The sequence below is a fragment of the Amborella trichopoda genome, chromosome 5 (assembly GCF_054954075.1).
Source record: "Amborella trichopoda isolate Santa Cruz 75 chromosome 5, AtrichopodaSantaCruz75HAP2 v2.0, whole genome shotgun sequence".
Lineage (NCBI taxonomy): Eukaryota > Viridiplantae > Streptophyta > Magnoliopsida > Amborellales > Amborellaceae > Amborella > Amborella trichopoda.
Genome location: NC_142340.1, coordinates 46,130,380 through 46,136,477, shown reverse-complemented (window position 1 = coordinate 46,136,477; position 6,098 = coordinate 46,130,380). Strand labels below are relative to the sequence as shown.

General features: G+C 31.9%; 1 long non-coding RNA gene across 1 annotated transcript; it reads left to right on the top strand.

The window, feature by feature from the left end:
- The first annotated feature begins 1,559 nt into the window (after positions 1 to 1,559).
- Positions 1,560 to 2,340, top strand: LOC148782154 (uncharacterized). Its single transcript, XR_016056538.1, has 2 exons — positions 1,560 to 1,807; positions 1,992 to 2,340. It is a non-coding gene; the product is annotated as an uncharacterized LOC148782154 (long non-coding RNA).
- The last annotated feature ends 3,758 nt before the right edge of the window (positions 2,341 to 6,098 follow it).

The window sequence follows — 6,098 nt, the reverse complement described above, 5'->3', positions numbered from 1 at the left end:
CACAAAATAGACAAATAAAATGTGAAATGGGTCAATTTTGGCAAAAAATTACAAGAATGGTAATTTATTGTAGATTTTTTAAATTCTTTCCATAATGGCCCTCAGTCTAGAGATAGCACCCCAAACCGGTTTTATTTTATTTAAGTGTTTAGCTTTTTTTTATTGTTTGGGTTATGTCCTACGTTTTAGGACAGTTGGCAAGTTCTAAAGTCCCCATTCTCAGACCACCCAAATTGTGGTGTTACACTATATTATAGGCGGTTTGAGGATGAAAATTTTGGACTGCTTCAATCCAGTAAGCGATTTGAGGTTTTCATCCTCGGACCATCCACACTTTGGTGTTCAACCACATTATAGGTGGATCGAACATGTTTTGATTGTCTGGGCCGTGTCTTATGTTTTAGGACAATTGACGACCAGTCCAAGGTCCTCATTCTCATATCACCCAGATTTGTGGTGTTACACCACAATATAGGTCGTCCGATGATAAAAATCTCGAACTGCTCCAATCCAGTTAGCGGTCTGAGGTGTTCCCATCCTCTGGAAAAATTAAAGAACTCTACAATACACGTACTTTCTAGTAATTTTTAGCTAAAATTGACTCATTTTGTATTTTATTTATTATTCTGTATACATACCTAAATTGCTGAAAACATTTCCTAATCATATCCTCTTTACACTTGAAAAAGAAAATGTGTTGAGATTGAATAGAGATAAAAACAACTATATAAATGGTGAGAAAGGCGGTAAAAGGTAGCATTAGTATCGATTTGTCTTCTTCTTAGCGGCATTGCTTCAAAAATGCGCCTCAGGGACGACATCATCATGGAAATGTATCAAATAATTAGGCCGGGTTTAAAAGATAAATAACATACGATAAGCCATAATTAAGGGTAGCATTCAACTTGAGTTAGAGAAATAGATACTCCTGCGTATTAAAGATTTCAAATCTATAAACATTGTGTATTTTCAAAAAGGAAAATACATAAGATTTAAAAATGTTCTTGTGTGTAATGATGTTTTGAAATTTCTTATTTTTGATTGAGTGAACAATTTGGTTTTTTCTTTCCCGAAAAGTTTATGTAGAGCCGAAGCTCTAAACAATCAAATTAGAGCCCACCTCAAAAATTTTACTAGAAGAGGTTGTTTTGATGCTCAAATGTCCTCAAATTGATCATCTCGACGTCAAGATGCATGGACATGGAAAAAAAAGGATTTCAAGTTTTGGGAAATAGTGTATCTTGTAATGCATTTTTGGACCGTCAATTTTCAAGATTTTCAAGTTTTTATAGATATTCCCAATCTAGACTATTTTTGTAGCTTTAAATTTTATAATTATAACTAAAAATTAAATTTCAAGGCTATTAAAAAAATTTCCGGTATTGAAACCACATTTCTCGACACCATTTGAAAGTGCACCTTATTTTAATTGTTTAGAATCTCAGCCTTATACAAACTGCACCCTTTTTTTTTTTCTTTTTCCGAGTCTTTGCACTAAGTCAATGACGTTTCAAAAATCATTTTGACCATTATTAAAGATTGTTACTTTGAAAACAAGCAACCCCTGTCAACACGACAAGGTTACCAAGCTCCTTGAAATTACACTAAATATATAGTCTATCTTGCCCGATATAAAACAATATATGAAACTGAAGGAAAAGAGGGAGCAAAATGGAAACTCAACATAAGAGGTTAGGAGTCTCAAGGGCTGTTAATTCTTTTCAATTTGATTTACCCTTGGTGATTATCTCAGCTGTGGGCTTAACCTTGTTTGGTTACAATGCAAGCTTAGCAGCTTCAAGGGCAGGTAACAGGCCATGGATCAATATTTTCTTTATCATTACATTTTTGGACATGGCCTTGCTTGATTGCCTCTTGATGTTGCATTCCTCAATGCCTGAGGCCTTTGAGAAATGGGCTTCCCTTAAAAGAACCATTCTTGCATGTGTTGTGACCTTGACATTGGCATTTTTGTTATATTTGTGGATCAGTTTGCCTCCAAGCATGGGGTGGTTAGTGTGGGTTGCATTAGGGATAACTCTTTCTAGTGGATCAGCTATGGTTTTCCTCAGCAAGAGCCTCTCTCAAGAGTCTCACTAAGGGCGAGTCGAGTCGACTCGATGATCATATATATTTTTTAAGGAATTTTTATAAGTATGGGAAGAGAGACGCAAAGCGCATGGAGACGTTGATGAACTGGCCAAGCAGGAGGTACGATAGAGAGGGGTATATATTGTAGAGAGAGGTTTGTATGAACTCATTTGTGCATGCATGTGTGTATGCGTGTGTGTGAACTGTGAACTGGGAGAAAATATATCTTTTTCGGTATTTGTGAGCAAATTGTATTTCTGTATATATCTAGGGTAAAAGAACCAGTCTTATAGGGTTACACAAAGTTGCATGCATGTATACACTTGTATTCTCAATAAAAAATTATCTTATCTATAAAGTAAATAATATATATATATATACAGTTTCATACTTACTCTCAAACTGGTGAAGGTCGGAAGCAAACCATTGAGAGTTTGAAACCGATACTTGAAAAACAAAAAGCATTACAGGATTTCGTAAAGAAGTCATCAAGTTGTCTGGAAGATTAGATATATGACAGAGAGAGTTTTTCATTTAAATATGTTTGTCGAACAAAATGAAAATCTACGTCAACATTGGTGCACTCATGAAATTACTTGAGAGTATTTTTTTTTTTTTTTTCAAGATGAAATTTTGGGAACACCGATAATCGTTAGATGATTACTTTTAAAACAGAAATTATTCTTTGCATGTGCATTAGCGAGTGGGATTTGGAAATTTTTGATATTGTCGTTAGTCTATAGGTTAAAGAGGTCAGATCTCCAAAATTTATAGTCCTGCACGTAGATCGGCTTTTACTCGAAAAAGAAAATAAACAGTATACGCCCACAGAACATGAAATCTTTCAGCATTAATCCAAAAGAACCAAGAACGGGAAAGGAATTCCTTTTCAATTGGTGGCCACGATATGTCGTTTGCAATCACTCCACCTATATGTAATTCGGTAATTTGCCTTGTCAAAAGTTCACCGCGAACTGTCTTAGAATCAGGGGTTTAAAAAAAAATGATCGATACCCTGAATCGGGCACTTTGAAAACCGATCCGAATCGGTAAATCGGTGGTTTGGATCAAGAATCGGCCAACTCCTTTTGATTCGACTTTAAAAAAATCAAAAAAAAATTAAAAAATCATGATAAATGTTATTTTTTAGGAATCCAATAAAAAATGAAGGTATTATATTAATAACTTTCATTTTTTTGCATCAATATGTGAATATTGAGATGTTCTTTCCCTGTATGAATTATTGTTAACTATTAAATTTACATCACAAAAAAGTAAAAACTCAGAATTATCATGGATGGAGCGTATATAAGTCAATTATCTCCTCATTCATCCCCTTGTTAACCTTGATAATGGTCGCCATTTGTTTTCTTACATTGCTAGGGACATTCGGGCACACATAAACATATCTCTTAACCCCTGTCAAATGTTGTTTGAACCTATATACGCCACTATTTATCACTTTTTCTTTTTTTGCAGTAATTAAACAATTTTATCTTTTTTGTTGGGATCATGTCTGATCCTATGTTGCCATGCAGGGTCTTCTCTTGATTGTGTCATGGTTTAACTGTTTTAATAAGTAAATAGTAAAAAATGAACCTGACAATTTAACATGAAAACTGATCATCATGTATATTGACAGTGTGTAAAGGGGTAGTTCATGAAGTTACCATCGTTCATACAAAATACTTCTTATTGAAAAATACATTTGACAAACATGAATTAGTTTCTACTGGCAAAAATAATTTATTTATGAAATATTATAGATTAAAAGAGTATGTATCAGCCAAACCTAGAATAAAAGAAAAAAAATATATTTACAATGATATTGAATTTAAAAGAACATAAGCATTAAAGATAAAATTTCACTAAAAGTGTACGTTCAGTGGAGATAGAATTTCACTAAAACAATAATTTGTGGCATTACAATCATAAAACTGCATTTCAGATCTAGTAACGAAAAAATTGATCAAAACATGATTGAGTAACGGAAGAGTCGATCATCAAATACGATCAAGTAACAAAAAACTTGATCTTCAAATATGATCGAGTAATGGAAAACCAGTATAGAAAAAAATTGAACCGGAACGGTTAACTGAACATAGGACCAGAAGCAATTCAACCATCCTATCTGGCAAGTCCCAAGCAGTCACAAAAATGTTACAAAAATAGAAAAAAAATTAATAAAATATAAAATATATATTTAAAGCATGAGAAAACAAAGCACACTCAAATAGAATTAAAAATTAATGAAAAAAACATATTTTAAAGAATCGATTTGTATCCAGGGGTATTTTTCAAATTTTTAAAAAAGATGGGAAAGTGTAAAAATAAGTATTAATCAAGAAAACAATTTCCAAATTTTGCCAAAATGATGAAAACTAGTTTTAAAAAATGCATTACAAACAAAATCCCCTATGTTTTGGGATTTTATATTTTTTTGAATTTTTTTTTAAAATACCAGCCGGTTCACCAAAACCAGTTGAAATCAGAATTAGCCAATTGCCGGTTTTGATCTAACCGGGTGTAACTAGGCAGTAAGAATTTGAATCGCCCGAGTTTTCCTACACTGTGGATTACTAGATCATCAAAAATAACATGATCAAGTAGCAGAAAACTTTGATACTACAGAAATATCAAGATCAAGTAAGAAAAACATATTCATCAAATAGGATCAGAGTAATGGAAAACTCGATCAGTACTTTAGAGGGCCACTCCCCAACCTTTTATACGCCACCCCTCTCTATTTCTTTATGCACTCCCCCATTTTTATTTTCTTTTTTTTTATTTAAGGAAAAAGTTTATCTAGAGCCTAGGCTCTCTATACCATCAAATCCGAGCCTACCCCAAAAATTTCACTAGAAGAGGGTTTTTGATGACCAAATATCCTCAAATTAATCATCTTTACATGAAGATGCACGGACATTAAAAAAATGGATTTCAAGTTTTGGAAATAGTGCATCTTGTAATATATTTTTTTATTGTCAATTTTCAAGATTTTCAAGTTTTCATAGATGTGCTTGATCTACACTATTTTTTGAAGATTTAAATTTTATAATTTGAGATAAAAATATATTTTAAGACTATCATAAAGATTTCTAATATGGAAACCACATTTCTCAATACTATTTGAAGGTAGGCTCTACTTTGATTGTTTAGAGCCTTGACTCTATACAAACCGCACGCTTTATTTAAGGAAAAAGTCTAAACAATCACATTCAAGCCTACCTCAAGAATTTCACTAAACAAGATTTTTTTGATGCCCAAATATCCTCAAACTGATCATCTCGACATCAAGATGCATGGACATGAGAAAAAAATTGATTTCAAGTTTTGGAAATAGTATATTTTGTAATGCATATTTTGACCATCAATTTTCATGATTTTCAAATTTTCATAGATCTGTCCATCTACACCATGTTTTAAGCTTTAAACATTATAAATAAAGATGAAAATATATTTTATGGCTATCACAAAGATTTTCGTATTAAAACCACATTTTTTGATACTATTTGAAAGTAGGCTCTAATTTGATTGTTAGAGCCTAGGATCTATACAAACTGCACCCATTTAATGATGACAATCTTGACTTTTTGCCACCAAAAAAAAATAAAAATAAAGGTGCGGTTTTTATAAGGTTACAACGTCAAGCCATCCAATGAAGGCAAACTTTCAAATTTTATCATAACATGTAATTTTGTGGTAGAAAATTATTAGAATTATCTTAAAATCTATTTTCATATTTAATTAGAAAGTGTAAAACTCTAAAAATGATTAAAATCAAAGAGATCCATAAAAATATAAAAATCTTGAAAATGGACGTTCTAGGTAATGTATTACAAAATCTACTATTTCTAAACTCAAAACCCTTTTTTTTTGTTTTTATATTAATACATTTCGATATCAAGACATTTTTAAAAGAACTCTGCTCTCATAGATTTTTTTTTTTTTTGAGGTGTATATGTAATTTTATATTTTAAAGTTGCAACCGTATATAAACTAAAGAG